The 18,198-nt window shown below is 46.2% G+C and overlaps 1 protein-coding gene across 14 annotated transcripts in view; it reads right to left on the minus strand.

The window, feature by feature from the left end:
• Nucleotides 1–18,198, minus strand: part of MEF2D (myocyte enhancer factor 2D) — a 174,726-nt gene that overhangs the window by 105,409 nt on the left and 51,119 nt on the right. For 8 of the 14 annotated variants that reach the window (XM_038382421.2, XM_038382432.2, XM_038382433.2 and 5 more), the window contains exon 2: nucleotides 15,834–15,903. The exons of 2 other annotated variants lie outside the window; for them this stretch is intronic. The gene's annotated coding sequence lies outside the window, so the exon portion shown is untranslated. Of the gene's footprint in view, nucleotides 1–3,249; nucleotides 3,659–6,544; nucleotides 6,681–15,833; nucleotides 15,904–18,198 lie in introns of those variants that run through there. 4 more of the 14 variants (XM_043502372.1, XM_043502368.1, XM_043502374.1 and 1 more) reach the window with 3 other exon arrangements.

The following is an 18,198-nucleotide window of genomic DNA, read 5'->3' on the forward strand; positions in this document are numbered from 1 at the left end:
CAGTAGAGGGCAGCTCTCCCATGCACTTGTGCTCTCTCTCATACACAAGCCAGTTCATGACACTTCTTGTGAAAATCCAAATTCTTCACCCACCCCAGTGGAAATGGTACCCTTCAAATCCCAAAAGCCAGCAAAGGCAATAGCCGTGTTATGAATATTAACATCCCCTAACACAGCTTTTAAGGGGAGCCATGGATGGATGGAACTATTCTCATGGCCTGAAGTCAGGCAGTCATCCTGCCAGCTGCCACCAGGAGAGCATTCAGCAGGGAGGCCTCTGCAGTTAGAGGAAACAGTGATACATTAAGTGGCGCTATTCCTTTGAGTCACTGCTGAACCAATGCCAAAGGACATCCTGGAGTGGCCGTGATTCCGACCAGACACAGTCAATGTACCTTTGAGGGTAAATATACCCATTGCACAGATGGGGAAACTGAGGCACCTGAGTCTTGACTAAAGTCATGCAGAGAGTTGGTAACAGAACCCCTGCATAGACACACTTCCTATCAAAGCCAGAAACAGACTCATGGCAGGCTACATTCAGTCCCAGAGCTGGCCCCCTAGGAGTCCTGACTCCCAGTCCCCTACTCTAACCACCAGACCCTATTATCTTCCAGAGCTGGGAATGGAACCCAGGATTGACTCAGCTAGGAAATCTGTCCTTCAGACATCTCTCTAATAGACATAGTTCCACAAGACTAAATGGCTTTACTTGAAACAACATTGCTTTATGTGTTGTAAATCCATGAGACTCCCACAACAGGCCCCAATAAACCCTTACACAGCTTCCAAACCAAAAGACATGACTTCACATCCATGGGATGAAGACACCCGCACTCTAGAATGGTGGAGTTCACGCTAGTTGCGCTTGGGCTGATGAACTGAGAAAATTCTGAGAGCGGCTCCATATGGAAGCATCACCTGCTGGCCATATGGGATGGCTGTGGATTACGGCTGCATATGCTTACAAACTGGCCTGAAAGAGAAAATCAAGGACTGAGCTTTTCAAAGCTGCCTCAGGTATGTGGATAGCAAAACCTTTCGAGCAAGGACGGAGGGAAGCAAGAATTGTCTAGTAGTGGTTAAGGTGTTAGCCTACAGCTCAGAAAACCTGCTTTCAGCTCTCTACTCTGTTATGGGCTTCTTGCATGATCTTGGGAAATTTTCTGTGTCTCTGTCTGTTGAACGGAGATAATATTATGGCCCTACCTCAGGGAGATGTTATGAGGATAAATATCTTAAAGACTGTAAGGTGCTCAGAAGTAGTTGTGGTCATTTAAGGGTGACAGATAAAGGAGCAAATTTATGTCTGATGTGCTTGATCACTGGAGCTGCTCAGAAAACATATGGACAGCAAAAAAAATTCTTTTAAAGAAACACAATTTTCATTTAAAAATATTTTTCATAGACTTTTATTGGGGGAGGACGGCTCATTAAAAAAATGTATAGTTTTCAAAACCCAGACATATTTGGATAGAAATGAAAACTTGCTGTGAACATTTTCATTAGTGTGGGGGGGAGGGAAAGAGGGGGGAACAAAACATTTTTTGTTGAAAAAAAAGCTTCCAGACAAAAATGTGCCCAGCTCTATTTGTCTAGAGCAAACAGGGACTTTAAAGGTCATTGTAAGTTTCTCAAAACTGAGGCACAAAATAGAGATTCATGTGTCCAAGGTCAATGAAAGAGCAAGGAATAGAACCCTTCCTGTCACTCTAAGTAAGAATGTAGTAGCTCGTTTGTATGGATACAGTCATTTTAAAGAGAAAAACAGATAGATCCCTAAGCTGGATCAGGCCTGAAGTCCATCTTGCCCAGTATCCTGGGTGCTACGGGTGCTGCAGAGGAAGGTATAAGAACCCAGCAGCAGTAGATCTAGGGTAACCTGCCCCCCACATCATGTCTTCTCCTGGTCTCCTTTTGGTTTAAGCCTGAATATTGAAGTTTAGTATCTCCTCCGGAACGTTTATCATTAATTATGACAACTCTGAATATTCTTGATATCCATATTAATGTCCAGTCCCTATTTGAATCTTGTTACATTCTTGTCCTCACTTACTTCTTGTGGCAATGAGTTCCATAGTCTAATTGTTATTTTGGGAGGCAGGGGGTTGGGGAGCGGTGGGAAAAGTATTCGAATAAGACCTTGTTTTCCTTCTTAGGCACTTTTGCCCTTCGGTTTTTCATGGAGGTTTTTACATCTACATTATTATTATTTATATTTCAGCAGTGACTAGAGGCTCCAGCCAAGATCACCATGTTGGACAGCCTCTACTCCAAAGAGCTAACAGTTTAAAAAGACAAGACAGGTGAAGGATTTTCCCCAAGGTCACTCACAGAGCCAGTATAGAACCCAGGAGTCCTGATTCCCAGTGCAGTGCCCTGTCCATTGGAGGTAGAAATGTTTGAAGTTCTGTGGAATACTCATTGGTTTTCTTTACGTTGTCTTTCCATCATAGTCTTTACAGTAGTAGTAACAGTGAGATTATTAAGACATAACAAAACTTAGGTCTAATCAACCATAACCCTCAAGTGCTTTAGAAAGGGAAGCAAGCGTCAATTACCCACCTAGTGAGACTCAGAGAGAAGAAGTGACATGCACAAGATCACAGAGCAAACAGAAAAGGAGTACTTGTGGCACCTTAGAGACTAACAAATTTATTAGAGCATAAGCTTTCGTGAGCTACAGCTCAGCAGAACTAGCACCCTGGGCTCCCAATTGCCAGCCCAGTGCCCCACCCGCTGGGCCATATTGCTTCCCATAGAGTGTGAGGCTTAAAACAGAGATCACTGAGAGTAACACTTAGACAAGACAGGAGAGCGCCAGGATTTACACGTTCTGTTCACACACAAGACGCATTGACCTTGTCTTCACTGATACAAGCATACAGCACCCCATGCATAGGAGCCAGTCAACACACTGTTTATGGGAATAAGCTGTACTTGTATATGCACTTTTATACCAGCATAACTGCATCCACACCTAGGCATGTTTGTAACCCTTTAACTACACTGGCTTCTAAGCAGATACAGTTAAAGGGATACAAAAATGGTGAGTGAACCAGAGAGCTGGTTGGAATCTCTCCAGTTTTTCAACCTATCCAATTATTTTTTTGAGTTTTGAAATTTTGAATTCCCCACACTCCCAAAAAAAACTAACCCTCCTCCACAAAAAACATCCCCAAAAAAATCCACACACAGTTTTCCCCCTAGAGTGAGGAAAAGAAAAAAAAAAGAAGGAAAGAGACCCACATGAACAATGCCAGTCCTATCGCTTGATAGTGCTCAGATACCTTGGTAATGGGGGAAGTGAAAAAACCCGAATAGGAGAGGACCCCTGCTCTTCTTTAAAGCAACAAATTTGGGGAAATCTCCCCAACTTTGCAAAGATGCAAAATGACAGCACAAGGTACTAGAAAAACAGGCCCATCATTAGAACATTTTCATCCTGATTCTGGGTCCTTGCCTGATGATTTTTTCTTCTGCTACATGTTATGCAACTGCTTCGTGAATAGGTCTAGGCAGCAGAGACTATCAGCCTTCAGCTTTCAGCCAGGATTTTCAAAACAGCCTGCTGGGAGTCCTTCAGGTATCCAACAGCCCTATCTGATCCAGTATGATTAGGCCAGAAGTTTTAAAAAAAACTCAGCACACATGATCATGCAAAGTATGTACGTTCTACCCCTTTCCCCCACCCCGTGTTTGCGGTCTCTATTTGATTGTCAGCTCTGCGAGACAGGGACTGTCTACCATTCTGTGTTTGTACAGCGCCTCGCACAATGGTGCACCATTGTTCTCCAAGCAATTCAGGAGCTAAATTAGCAATCAATATTACCCGAAAGAGCCACAATAGTGTGACAGTAGCAGCCATGTTAGTCTGCATTCTCAAAAAGAAAAAGGAGTACTTGTGGCACCTTAGAGACTAATAAATTCCCGATGAAGTGAGCTATAGCTCACAAAAGCTTATGCTCAAATAAATTTGTTAGTCTCTAAGGTGCCACAAGTACTCCTGTTCTTTTTACAATAATGTGAATTCATTGTTTCATTTACTCTCTCTCTATATATATAAATTCTCACAGCAAAATGACTGACCAAGTATTATTATTATTTTATCATTTACAATTGGTTAATAACATAGTAAAAGCATCCTGATTGGTTCATAACTTAGACTGTTTAATAATTAAATCACGTGTTTTAATATCATGTGCTGCAAAGAGCTGCAGGAGACACATTAAAGAGCCACTTGCGGCTGCTGCAGCTCAGTCTGAATATCGCTGGCCAAGTGGCTAAAATGGTTGACTGTGACTCATTCAGGAGACCTGAGTTTGATGCTTGCTTCTGACCTACTGGGTGACCTTGGGCCAGTTACTTCCCCTCTCTAGGCCTCAGTTTCCCCATCTACAAAATGGGGGTGATTATGATGGCGACCTCCTTTGTAAAACGTGTTGAGGTCACCTGACAAAAAGAGCTAGGTGTCATTAACAACAATCATCCAGGGCCACATTTTTCAGAAGACCTCAGCTCCCATCTTATCACCCACAGAAATAGCTTCATATCTGCACATTGGCTGCTGAGCACTTCTGAAATCTCCACCTTACTTCGGTGCCTAACTGGGTGCTGATCTCTTTGGAAACTCTTACCCCCAATGGTAGGTGTTGAGTTCTAGGAAACCTGGGCAATTTTGGAAAAAATCCAGCTCCGGACACATTCACCGTCCCACCCAAGGTGTAAATTTCCACTCTGCAATACAACAAACCTGATGGAAACAAAACAACCCTGTGCAATTGCTTTTGCAGAAGGGTGTTAAAGAAAGAAAAAGAAAAAAAGACCTCGGCGGAACCACTATAAACAGCCTGGGTAAAACCTAGTAAACAAAGTGGGTTGCTCCTAGCCCTGCTTCCTGTTTGCTTTCGCAGCATGTTCCATGCTGCCGTCACAGCCCTGAAATTGACCATCTTACTATGTTTGAGAGCTCCCATGCTGAGGTTAGATATCCATCCCTGCACTGTCACATGGAGAGTGCGGGAAGCAGCTTATATCTCCCCTATTCTGGGGCTTCCTGAGCCAGTTGATTCCCAGTGCTGCCCTAATTTATTATCTGTATTGCAGGAATGCCTAAAGGCCTCCCCTTTGCCCATCAAGGATCATGGCCCCACGGTGCTGGGTGCTGTACATGCCTACAAATAAAAGACGGTTCCTGTCCCGAACAGCCTACAGTATAACTTGCCTCCTGCACTGCCATAACTCTATGGGTTTTGTGGCAACCAGGAATTTATTATTAATAATAATAATTAATTATTAATTATTATTATTATTATTATTAATCAGTTATATTACCATAGAATGTAGGAGCCATGGATCAGGACTCCCCGGCGCTAAGCGCTGTACAAACAGATTTCAAAAAGACAGTCTCTGCCCCCAAAAGCTTACAATTTATGAATCATACCAGCTATGTCTCCCATTCCCTGCTTACCCCAGAACAGACTCCTGCAGGGGCTAGCTCTGTGCTTGGCAGGAGCCATTCCCCAGGGAGAGGGCTTTAGGCCAGCTTCCTAGCAGAGCCAACACAAAGGTGCTGCGAGGGTGTCCGCTGAATCCAGTCATTCTAAACACCCTTGCTCCTGAGAGATGGGAGCCCTTTGACTTCTTAAATCAGTGGCATTCCTCTTTCTGGGAGAAAAGGGGTTCCCACCCCCCACCTCCCAGATGCAAACTTCTGTGGATGTCAGGGTGCCTGTTTTTAGTTAGGGGTAGGGACAACATTCAGATGTGAATTCTGAATCCAAGCTCTCGACATTCTTATCTGCATGGCTGGGCTTTTGTTTGTTTTTAGGCAGCATGGCCAAGTGGCTAGTACATTGGACCAAGACTCGCAAGACCTGAGTTATTTTCCTGGCTCTGCCACTGGCCCACTTGGGCAAGAGCCTTCCCTGTTCGGTGGCTCAGTTTCCCCATCCCACCTTTTGTCTGTCTGGTCTATTTACACCGCAAGCTCTTCAAGGACAGTCTCTTGATACGTACCTGTGCAGCACCTTACACAACAGGGCCCCGATCCCTGGTGGGGCATCTAGGTGCTACCATAATACACACAATAACTAGCTCCTGACTTTGCTCAGAAAGTGACTCAAGAAGAAACACACACACCGAAGGTCTATTTCAGGGGCGCTACTACTACTAATAACAAAACCTCCAGCTAAAAACAATGCAACAAAACCAGAGGGTGACAATAGATAAGAAGGCTAAACACAGCATGGTTTCTCAGCACAGGGCAGTCTCTCTGAAAGCTGATCTGGTGGGGAGCGGGGGGGGGGGGCGGGGAGGAAGGGGACACGGGTGTCGGCTGCTGAGTTGTCTCCTAAACCCCATGGGCCACTGGAGCATCATCCAAGCTTAAAACCAAAACCAAAAAAAAAAAAAAAAAAAAAAACCAACCCCAACCCCTAACCCAGTTGGGCTGGTCAAGCTAAAGCAACGCCTGTTTTTTGTTTTTTAAAAAAAGAAGTTGCTAATTTTAAACTCCCCAGTGGAAAGAGTGAGAGGTACTTACAGGAGACAGGATGGCTGCGTCCTTTTCCACGTATGCTCAGCCCTGGATGTCTGCAAGGAATCTCTGACGACAAGGGAGCCAGTCCCAGCCCTGCAGGAAAGCCGTCTTGTGTCCTGTGTTCCTCCCGCCCCCCCCTCGCCAGCGCCTCAACAACTGTCCCCAATCTGTCACTGACAGCACCATAGAGGGAATGAACCAACCCCCCTCCCTTTCCCCAAACACTGTCCTAGAGTGACAGAAAGAACTCGGCCTGTCTAAAGGGCAGAGACAGATGTAAAACTAGAGGGAGGTGATAAAGCGTGAGGGGGGGCAGGGGGGGATGGGAGAAGCCAAAGCAGCTTGCCTGGAAACAGCTGTTGAAAGCAGCCGCTTGGTTCACTTCCTTTGCAGCCAAAGGAGCAGTGACCACAGTGGGGGGGGGCCTGCCTAGCCGTTCAGAGTTGTCTAGCGTTACCTGGACCGAAAATCCTTCCAACGTCCACACTCACCCACGCGCGCCCCCTGCACTTCCATGCACCGTAATCTGTCCTGTCTCTATCGACCCACTCGCTCCTGCAATCTCATGATGGAAAGGGACTGGTAAATAAACACCCAGGGCCGGATTCTTCCACTGCGCTGCATGATGGGTGGACATTTGCACCAGGGCCCAGGGCCCAGGAAAAGGCTATGGGGGTAAATGGTGGTGAGTGATCCAGACGCATGGGGCTTGGTCAGAGCCAGAGGATGCCTGCACACTTGGGACTTTTCAAACTAGTCTGGAACAAATACGCAAGCATAGGGAGACTCACTGAGCGTGTGTGTACACACAAAAGTGTGCAGCTTTAACCACACCAGTGTAGCTAAAGTGATTCAATGCCCTAGCGTGGACACAATTGTACCAATATAAAGGTGCGTTATCTCAGTATAGCTTATTCCCCTTCCTGTACAGGAATAGCTATACCAATATATGCACTGTTGTACTGAGATAATTGCATCCATCATAGGATACAGATATGGTTAAAGCAGGAACACACATGTAGACAAGTTTCAGAGTAGCAGCCGTGTTAGTCTGTATTCGCAAAAAGAAAAGGAGTACTTGTGGCACCTTAGAGACTAACAAATTTAAAAGAAAAGGAGTTTAGTTAATTTGTTAATTGTTAAATTTGTTAGTCTCTAAGGTGCCACAAGTACTCCTTTTCTTTTTACATGTAGACAAGAGTTTCTCATGAAGACGGCATGAGAGGCCGTTTCCTAGGAAAGGAAGCTTCCTTCTGCAGTTTAAAAAATGGATCTCAGTCAATTGCAAAATACCAAATGGCGATGGAAGCATTGGAAGGACAAAACTTGCCTTACACTACAGTGAAGTCTAGGGGTCAGAGTACAGGGGCAGGACATCAGGATTCCTAGGTTCTCAGTCTGATTTCTGGAAGATGTGATGGCCTACTGGTTTTCAGGACTCCTGGGTTCTATTCCCAGCCCTGGGAGAGCAGTATGGTCTACTGGTTGAAGCAGGTGAAGCTGGCGAATCCAGATTTCTGGGTTCTGTCCCTAACTGTACCACTGATTTGCTGTGCAATCTCTGGCAACTCACTTTGCCTGTCTAATGTGAATCAGTTTCCCCATCTATGAAATTAAGATTTACTGGTTAGGAATCTTTCTGAACAGCGAGGACAGAACCGCCCCTTACACCAAAGAGCAAAGCTTTGCCCACCTCACCAGGGGCTTTGGGGGGCTAAGGCTTTTTTCCTGGAAAGACTGGGGAAATGTAATTAAAAATTGAGATTTTCTCCTATGAAAATTTCCATTTTTGACAAAAAGCCATTTCTCATTGAAATGAAAGTTTCTACATGGCTAATGAAAAGAACCCGAGATTGATCTATTTTTTTAAAAATCTCATGATTTTTTAAGTCAGTCTCATGACGTTTTGGGTTCGACCCATGACTTTTGAACACCTAGGAGCTAGCAATGCTGAATTACTATTTGTTTTGCAGTAGCATCTAGTGGTCTCATCGGCTACCAGCTCCTCATTGTGCTGGGTGTTGGATATACATATAAGAGGCAGCCCGCGCTCCAAAAAGTTTATGGGAAACTGAGGCACAGAGCATGTAAATAACCTGCCCAAGGTCACACAGGGAGTCTGTTGCAGAGCAGAGAATTGAATCCAGGGCTCCTTAGAGAACAGAATCTTAAACACCAGGCCCTTATTTTCAATGCTACGTACTGGAGGTCACCTTTTCAACCCTGGGACACAACATTCCAGATACTGCATAAGCTAAACCAAACCATGAATTCATTCAAACTAGAGATGGAGTCAGCTCTGGACCCTAACTGTCCCACAGTTTGGGAAGGGTAGGATGTGGAATATGGTTTGAGTATAATCTATATCCTCATCGGGCCAGATTTTTAGGGGTACTGAGCAACCACTGCTCCCACTGACTCAGCGCTTTTGAAAATCAGGCTCATGGCATACAGTATAAAAGGGAAGCTCATTTAGTGAGCCTTGTTCCCGGACTGGCACAGGCCCTGCAGATGAAGCGCATGGTACTACCAGGCACGTGATTTACCGAGCACAATTGCAATGGGACGGTGCTGCAGGCGGTGAGAGGTGCAAGCACCAATTCAAGGAAGGTCACTGTCCTGGAGAGCCTTTCTGCACCAGAAGTGGTTGGGTACAAAATGCAGTAGAGGTTTTCTTGGCGTACCTCAAATTGCATTGGACACAGGAACCCAAAGTGCCTATTGATCGCGGACAGCAGCACTGTGCATTCCAGGACGCGAGGACATGACCATGTGGGTTTTAAATCACCCCGGTATTGGTTGTCACATACTTCTGAGGCAGGGTCAATAACGAGCTTATATAAATCGCTCAACTCCTACCGCGAGGCTCGTTTGGGGAACGGAAGGGTTTGAGTTTCAAAGCAGCACTTTTGAAAAGTCCTCCTCCAACCTCAAACCTGCTGCATCAACCCACTGAGTGAGCAATTCTGCAGCCTCAGAGCAACTGCTAAAAGCCCTGGTCTGATCAAAAATATAAAGCGTATCAGCCACCGGTCCTGGGGCCTTCTGCCCTACGATTAAAACCTATGTCTGGGCACCCGGCAACAACCCCTATGTCCTCTAAACAACACCACTTTGGAACCTAGGCCTGGTCGACACTGGAAGAGTTATACCGATATAGCTAGGTTAGTTAGGTGAGTGATTTTATACCAATATAACTTAGACAATATAAGTCCTAATGTGGATCCAGTTACACCAGTCTAACCAGACTTCATACCTGTACACTCAGCTGATCCTGAACCAGCATAAGCTATACCCGAATAAGCTCTTTTATACCAACGTAGCTGCATCCACACTAGGAGGGGTTTATCGGTTTAGTTTCACCAGTATGGTTAAACTTACAAAACTTTCTAGTGTAGATAAGGAATGTGCAGATCAGGATTCAGAACAAAAACTGAAAGAATGGCCAGGTAGGTAAGAAATAGGATGGGGAAGCTGGGTTCAACTCCTGGCTCTGTTACAAACCTACTGTGCAACCTTAGTCCCTATGTGAATCCAATGGGAGTGAGGCACCTACATACCTTTGTGAATCGAGGGGTGTGTCTACACTACAGTGACCCAACTCTGGCGCTGTGCATTGCTGTAGCGTGGATGCTTCCTGCATCGACGGATGGGGCTTGTCCATCGATGTCGTTAATCCACCTCGTCGAGAAGCGACGGTAGCTAGGTCACCGGAAGAATTCTTCCGTCAACGTCCCCTGGGGTGAGGTCAACCTAACTATGCCACATGGGGGGCAAAATTTTTCACAGCCCTGAATGATACAGTTAGGTCAACTTAAGGTTTAGGGGTAGATCAGGCCTGGGTCACACAGCCTGATTCTATTTTCTACATCCCGGCCTGACCTACACTGAAAATGAGGTTGACACACATACATTGCTTAGGGGTGTGAAAAATCCACACTCCGAATACCACAGTTAAGCTGACCTACCCCCGGGGTAGAAGGGGCTGGGTTGATGGAGGAATTCCCCATCGCTCGGGGAGGCGGATTACCTACCACAACAGAAAAACTCCTTCTGTTGAGGTAGCGCTCGTTTATACTACGGCGACAGAGTGGCAGCACAGCAGCTGTGCCACTGTAGCATCCTTAGCATAGACGTGCCTTTAGATCATAAGCTCTCGAGGGTAGGAACAGTCTCTCTTTATGCATCTGTGCAGTATTTTGTCCTGATTTTGGCTGAGGCCTTTATGCACTTCTGTAACACCATAATAATAATAAACAACACATTACGATCCAGCAGATCTTCCATCTCATGAGATACTACGGGATCTTTATACTGATTTTACACTGGCATCTCTTCATGATTTATACCGGTGTCATTTAGACCAGAATTAGGCCCTCCATCTTGACCTTGCAAGGGAACGGACAATGACCTCACCCAGTCTTTTCCATATGCAGCCACTATGATCTCAAGTTTATTATCTGCCCCCGATCTGATATTAAAAAGCCATCTCAATCCTCTTCTGAACATCCAGCAAAACCTGCTTGCTCAGCAGAGAAAATACCACCGCCCCCCCACCCATTTCAAGAGCTGGTGTCAGATTATTTTTAAAATCTCTCCTTGTATTGATTTTAATATCAGATACAGAATATACATTACATGAAACCATAAAACCCTCATAAAACGGTTACCCAGCCTTGTCTCTACCCACAACCTCATTACAGACAATGGAGATGCAAACATTTACTGTAACAGCAATAAACAGGAATATGAGTTCTAGAAAAAAAATACCCTCTTTTAAACTGTTCCAACATCCCCCCCCCACCCCGTTAATGCCACCAGCAGTTCTCATTTCCGGGGAAGGGAAGGAGATAGGGACAGGATAAGAGTCTTTTCACACTTATATTTCATGATGGATGAGACCAAGTATACAATCTGCTTTCACAGGAAGGGAATGTCGTCTAGTGGTTAGAGCAGAGGACAGGGAGTTGGGGCTTCTGGCATTGGAGAGGAGTTGAGTCTATTGGTTAGAGCAGAGAAAAACCTGGGTCTGCCCAGGTCTGCCACCTCATCTCAGTGTGGTCGTGGGAAACTCCCATCACTATATTTGTGCCTCAGTTTCTCCATTTATAAAAGGGTGATGATACTTAACTAGCACTCAGGGTTGTAACGAATGTTTTCAGAGCACTTTGAAAGCCCCAGGTGAGAGGTCGTCCCATAAAGACAAAGAATTATTTGACAGAAAAATAGATGCTCTGAGATTCCTCTCTTCCGTCCAATAGCTTCATGGCCACACCCTTTACACAGACATCGGGGGCATGATTCCTATTTGCAAAGGGGCATTGAAGTGGGTGTCAATCTGTTACACTCACAACTGCTTTAAAACCGTTTTACTTTACCACAGTGGCATGAAAAGCCTTAGTGTAAATGAGAATTCAGACGTTGGTCCTAAGAGGCACATGATACCCAGCTGATGTCATTCCGTCTAGCTCTACTGTCTTCAGGGGAGCTGCAGCTGATTTACAACAGCTCAGGATCTGGCCCTGTAGTTATCTCTAATCAGCACTGCTCCCAGACCCCTGCAAGCTGGCACAGCAGAAGACCAGGTTTTCTGCCCACGCCTGAGTTCTTGCATTAACAAGCCCAGCCATTATGGCCAAATCTGCGCTCATCTTGTTCTTTGTTTATTGCAATGTCTTTTGACATGGGAAACTTACAACCTTGTTGACAGGACTTATCCCATTAGGGATGTGGCTGGAGGAATAAAGGCTTGGAGACATCCACTCAGTGCTTTTTGTGGGACTCTTTGACTAGCTACAGAACTTTTAAGTGAGTATCCTTTCCGATACACACACACATCTGAGAGCCATGTTGTTAGAAGATTTAAGGATCTGATTCTACGTCGTTCTTCAGGTCGTGTATCCACTTAAACCAGTGCAGAGTGGATGTAAAACACTACCAAACCCCAAAGGCACTTTGCACTAGTGCAGACACTTTCCACTAGTGTCAATGACACTGGCCTGATTCCGAGTCACACTCAGGTGTGCTCTACACACAGGTTTTTTACTGGTAAAACTATGTCAGTTAGGGCTGTGATTTGCTACCAAAATACAGTACAACTCCTACTATGGATGCAGCTGTGTCAATATAAAGGTGCCTTATACCAGTATCACTTTTTCTCCTTCCTTTAGGAGAATAGCAATACCAGTACAAGCACTCTTATATCAGTAGAACTGCTTCCACAGGAGTGGGTTATATCCCTTAATCTATACCAGGACAGTTAAAATGGTACAACTTTCCATAGAATCATAGAAATGTAGGGCTGGAAGGGACCTCAAGATGTTATCTAGACCAATGAAGTGAGCTGTAGCTCATGAAAGCTTCTGCTCAAATAAATTTGTTAGTCTCTAAGGTACCACAAGACCTCCTGTTCTTTTTGCGAATACAGACTAACACGGCTGCTATTCTGAAACCTATCTAGACCAGTGTTTCTCAACCTTTTTGATACCAAGGACCAGCTTGTTGCCATCCTAAACTGTGCCAGGGAGATCTCAGAGACCGGCGCCAGTCCACGGACCAGTTGCTGAGAAACACTGATCTAGCCCATCCCCTTGCACCAAGGCAGGATTAAATATAACTAGACCATCCTTGACAGATGCTTGTTTAACCTGTTCTTAAAAACCTCCAGGGATGAGAATTCTACAGCCTCTCCTTTGGTAACCTGTTCCATTGCTCCAGCTGAGACCTCGCACGTGCCGAGTAGGGCGGAACAGTCACGGCCAGCCTCTTCCATATGACGCTCCTGTGAATCCATCCCAGAATGCTTTTTTCCACATGGTTGACTCACTTTCCATTTTTGATCCATGATAACTCCCAGATCCTTTTCAGCAGTACTGCCACCAAGCCAGTTATTCCCCATTGTGCATTATGCATTTGATTTTCCCCTCCCACATGTATCACTTTCCCTTCTCTTTCCCGAATTCCACCTGACTGAATTCAGACCAATTCTCCCGTTTATCACGATCATTTTGAGTTCTCCGCCTGTTCTCCAAAGCACTTGCAACCCCTCCCGGCTTGATGCCATCCGTAAATTGTATAAGTGTACTCTCCACTCTGTCCTCCGCTCGTTAATGCAAATATTGAATAGTACTGGACCCAGGACGCACCCTATGGGACCCCACTTGAAATGTCCTCTCAGTCTGACCGCGTGTAGCGGGTGTATAAAAAAGCCTTGAGGCTGCTTTACACCTCTCTGGCAGCAAATAGGGGCCTTAAAAGCATTGTAACCTAGTATTTAGAGCACCTGGGCTCTGTCCCTGGCTCGGTCACAGGTCAGCTGGGTGACCTTGGACCTTCAGCGCTCTGTGCCTCGGTTTCCTCACATGAAATGGGGATAATGATGCTGACCTCCTTTGTAAAGCATTTTGAGAGCTACGGATGAAAAGCGGTATAGCATACAAGAGCTAGGGATTATCATTGTTATTAAAATAGGTGTAAATTATAGTTGCACGTATGTTAAAGGCCCCTTTGCACTGCCAGACTAGCGTAACTGGGAATCTGGCCTATCATGTGGATTCATGGCTAGATTTTCTTTTACACTAAAGCCCCTTTATGCTGCCATAGTGGTGCAAAGGGTCCCTAAAGGGGAAGCAACTATAATTTAAGATCACTTTGAGGCCCCTTTAAATTGCTTGTGAATGCACTGATGAGTGAAGACCTCTGTTTACACACACACACACACACACACACACACTTAGAACAGGTACAGCATGGCCATCAGTCAGGTGCGATTCCCATGCAGATGGCCCCCTACCAATATGCCACACTTCTGAGTCCAGTGGGACCGTCTCTTTCAGGATGAGGGGAATTCAGAGCCTGCTCCCCTCCTGCCCCGCACCTTGTGCGGTCATGTGCATCAGTGCAAAGTGGCTGTACAGTTCTGACCCAGTAGCGCTTCGCTCCCACTTTGTACAAGTGTAACTGATTGCACAAGGGCTAACTAGTGCCAGCAGGTGGCAAGCAGGACCTCAGCCAGCCAGGGCCTGGGCTGAGCCCCAGCTAACTAGTTTCACACAAAGACCACACAGCACCCCTCAGATGGCAATGGCTTCACTCGCTACACACCTGGGCTGGATTCAATATCTTAAAGGCTCTGGATCCCATTAACCACTTAAAAGGATAGGTGCATTTCCCCAGAAGTTGTAGGGGTGGCACCAGTTCTCTGATTTGACCCTAGGACAGTCCCTTAGCTGCTCCCCGGCCGCTGTCTGATTAGTTTCGGCTACAGAGCCCCCCACTCCTTCCGCCCCATCATGCAAGTTCTCTTTATGAACTGAATCCTCAGCTTGTGTTCAAGACGGATTAGGCAGTTACCATACCACCTATTGCCTGCAACTGGTAACAAATGGAGATTTGGCCACAAACCCCATGCAGGGCTCACCAGCGGAGGCTGGCGAAGCCGCATAGGGGGTGGGCAGCCTCATGCTGTCGAATAGCTGCACATCAAACTGTTACTACGCCCTCCAGTTTGACCACAGGAAATGTGATCTCAGCTCAGCCTCTCCTTCCAAATAGGGAGGGGAAATTTCTGCCTTCTCGCTCGCTCTCGGCAAACAGCAGTCCAGACGGAAGACACTGCCATAATTGGAAGGGTGGAGCACACAGGACACATACTCCCTAAACCTAGCAGCTCTCCAGGTTTTCCCCGCAGCCCAGGAAGAAGAAGGAGTCTCTCCTGAAACCACTTCGTCCTCTACCCTGTGTACCCGCCCCCCAAACTCCCACCAATGCTGGGGTCCCAGAACCTTTAGCCCCGTGGACCAACTGGCCAGGGCTCTGCAGGGAACTGGAGGCTTATGAAATACAAGCCAGAGACCCACGATCTTGTCCCGTTAAGAAGGAAGATGCCCTGGAGAGATTGAAGCAGGACTTCAGCTGAACTTCAATGGAGTGACTCTGGTTTGCACCCGTTGGAGATCTGGCCCATTGACATCAATGGCACCGTGCCCATTTACAAAAAACCACACTGGACAGGGAGGAAACCTGCTATTTTTCCCCCATTGCTTTCTGCCTTGAAACAAAATACTAGTTAATAATTAGGGGTCAGATCCTCAGCTGCTGTAAACTGGCGACACGCCCCTTCTTCCGGGACTAATCTGCATCAAATAGGGACCTGGCCCATTAATCCCAATGGAGCTGCCCCAATTAACCCCACACTGGGGATCTGTTCCCAAAAGTCTTCTCTTTGTAAAAAAAAAAAAAAAAAAAAAAAAACAACCAATAGTGGGTGTTAAATAGGGATTTTTCCTCCTACCTGTTAGTCAGATGGCTGCATCTTCAGCTCATTCCAGTCGGCAATTTGTAGCCATTGCCTGTCAATCAAACTGAAAAAGGGAAATGCCCGTCAGTTCCAAGGGGATAAAGTGACGAATGCAGGTAAAGTGCATATTCTGTCCTGACCTGGGTATAAGGGATACCGGGAATCAGGGCTCCTGTCCTGTCAGGGCATCCCTCGTCCCTGAGGGGCTGGGATCTCAATGTTCATACTCTGTGCAGTCATTTATGTGTTTAGTTTGGAGGATTTTATCCAGATATTTGTTCTGACCTGGCTGACAATTACAAGAATCCTGACAGAAAGGCAGCTAGACCCTGATCCTGCAAGTCCTAAGGGCTCTCTTCTCCTTGGATCTGAGGGACACAAGACCTTGCAGGCAAGAAAGACAGAAAGAAAGAAAGAAAGAAACCCTGTAAAAAATATGATCTTAAAGCTTTAAGAAATGGAAAACCAGCTGTCCACCCTGCCAGCTGTTCAGGAATAGCTGGTGGACTGAAAGACAGTTGAATAGCCCACAGTGCCTCAGGTTGAATTCAGGTGTTACAAAGCCTGAGCAGTCAAAGATTGCATAACCCACTGCGGCTAATGTTTCAGGTCTGTGCAGTTTGCACATTCTGCTCTTAGCCGCACCAGTGGAGTCCTCTTGGAAGTCATGTTTCAGAGTAGCAGCCGTGTTAGTCTGTATCCGCAAAAAGAAAAGGAGGACTTGTGGCACCTTAGAGACTAACAAATTTATTTGAGCATAAGCTTTCATGAGCTACAGCTCACTTCATCGGATGTGAAAATTTGTTAGTCTCTAAGGTGCCACAAGTACACCTTTTCTTTTTTTGGAAGTCATGGTTCATGATGGGAAATGCAGTGTGACTAGGGGAGACCAATCCAGACTGGAGAATGGGGACATGAGACAGTCGAACAACTAATACCACAAGGTACTGCCACAGCATAACTAAATTGAAATATTTTAGGGTTTGCCCTTCAATTTTTTGAAGAAAACATCAACATTTGTCATGGAAAACTGACACTTTTGCTGAAACGTTTAATTAAATCAAAAACCCAGTGTTCCGTCAAAACATGGTTCAGATGTAACGTTTTCAACCAGCCCTACCAAACACAAAGCGCAGCTGCTGCACGTCACTCTGGGATCTGCCTCAACCCAAGGACTCTAGTGGTGGAAGCCCACCAGAGGCCAACCTGGGCAGGTTTGCAAAGGTGCTGAGCACTGACGGCTCCTCCCGTTGACTTCAACTCGGACTGCGTCTGCTCAGCACCTCTGGAAATCAGGCCCTGGTTTTGGAGGCCGTGCATCCCACTGGGAACTAAACAACATCATCAAACTCGTTTCACTTGTTACTCGAAACAGAAAGGAACCCAGGTATGATTCTTCCAACCACCTCTCGGAGAGGTAGATTAAGTACATCAGTAGAAAAGCCCCTTCCATAGACAAGGGAAGCGACTTCACTATGGCGCCACAGCTGTGCCACTGTAGGGGCTGTAGTGTAGACAAAATAGAGGCCCCATGTTGGGCAGCTGTAGTGCAGACAGTTGCTATAGTGAATTAAGGTGTTTTTCCCATCGCCGTAGTGAATCCACCCCAGGGAGAGGCAGTAGCTAGGTTGGCGGAAGAATTCTTCCACTGGCCAAGCGTTTGTTTACACCGGGGCATAGGACGGCTTAACTACGTCTCTTGGGGCGGGGGAGAGGGAATTGAATTTTTTCCACCCCTGAGCGACGTAGCAAGGCCAACCTAAGTTTTCAGTGCAGACCAGACCTAAGTGATTGGTCCAAGGTCACGCAAGGAGTCTGCAGCAGAGCTGGGAATGGAGCCCACTTTGTCTGAGTCCTCTGCTTTAACCACAAAGCCAGCCTTCCTCTCACTGGGCCGCCTACCTCTCACCAGCTCATTTCCTGACGTTACAAAATTCAGCCCAAGCACAGATGGGCCAAAGAACCGCACAACGTCAAACCTCATCCAAGCCCTCCTATCCCCAGCACAGCTCAGGTCTGTTGGAAGCCAGCGGGGGGCTCAGTTCATGGCCCCATCTCGAACTCGAGGCCCTCACTGTAACAAATATCTCCTCACCAAATGGCCTGGCACAGGAAGATGCTGTACGTAATTCCCCAAAACAGCTGAAGCACAGACTGCTTTCTAGCTGTCAGAATGCATCAAACCTTGAAACGTGAGGGCCAGATCCCTTCAGACATATGTTTTCCAGCTTCTGAAGCAAATCTCCTTAGTTAAAATTGACAGAGAAGGGGTGGAGGGAGATTCCAACACTATTCCTCAGCTGGATCTGGGGCAGCAACAGAAATATGATGCATAATTAACTTCAGTCAGCTTCCCGGC

Source organism: Dermochelys coriacea, chromosome 24 (genome assembly GCF_009764565.3).
Source record: "Dermochelys coriacea isolate rDerCor1 chromosome 24, rDerCor1.pri.v4, whole genome shotgun sequence".
Taxonomy (NCBI): domain Eukaryota; kingdom Metazoa; phylum Chordata; order Testudines; family Dermochelyidae; genus Dermochelys; species Dermochelys coriacea.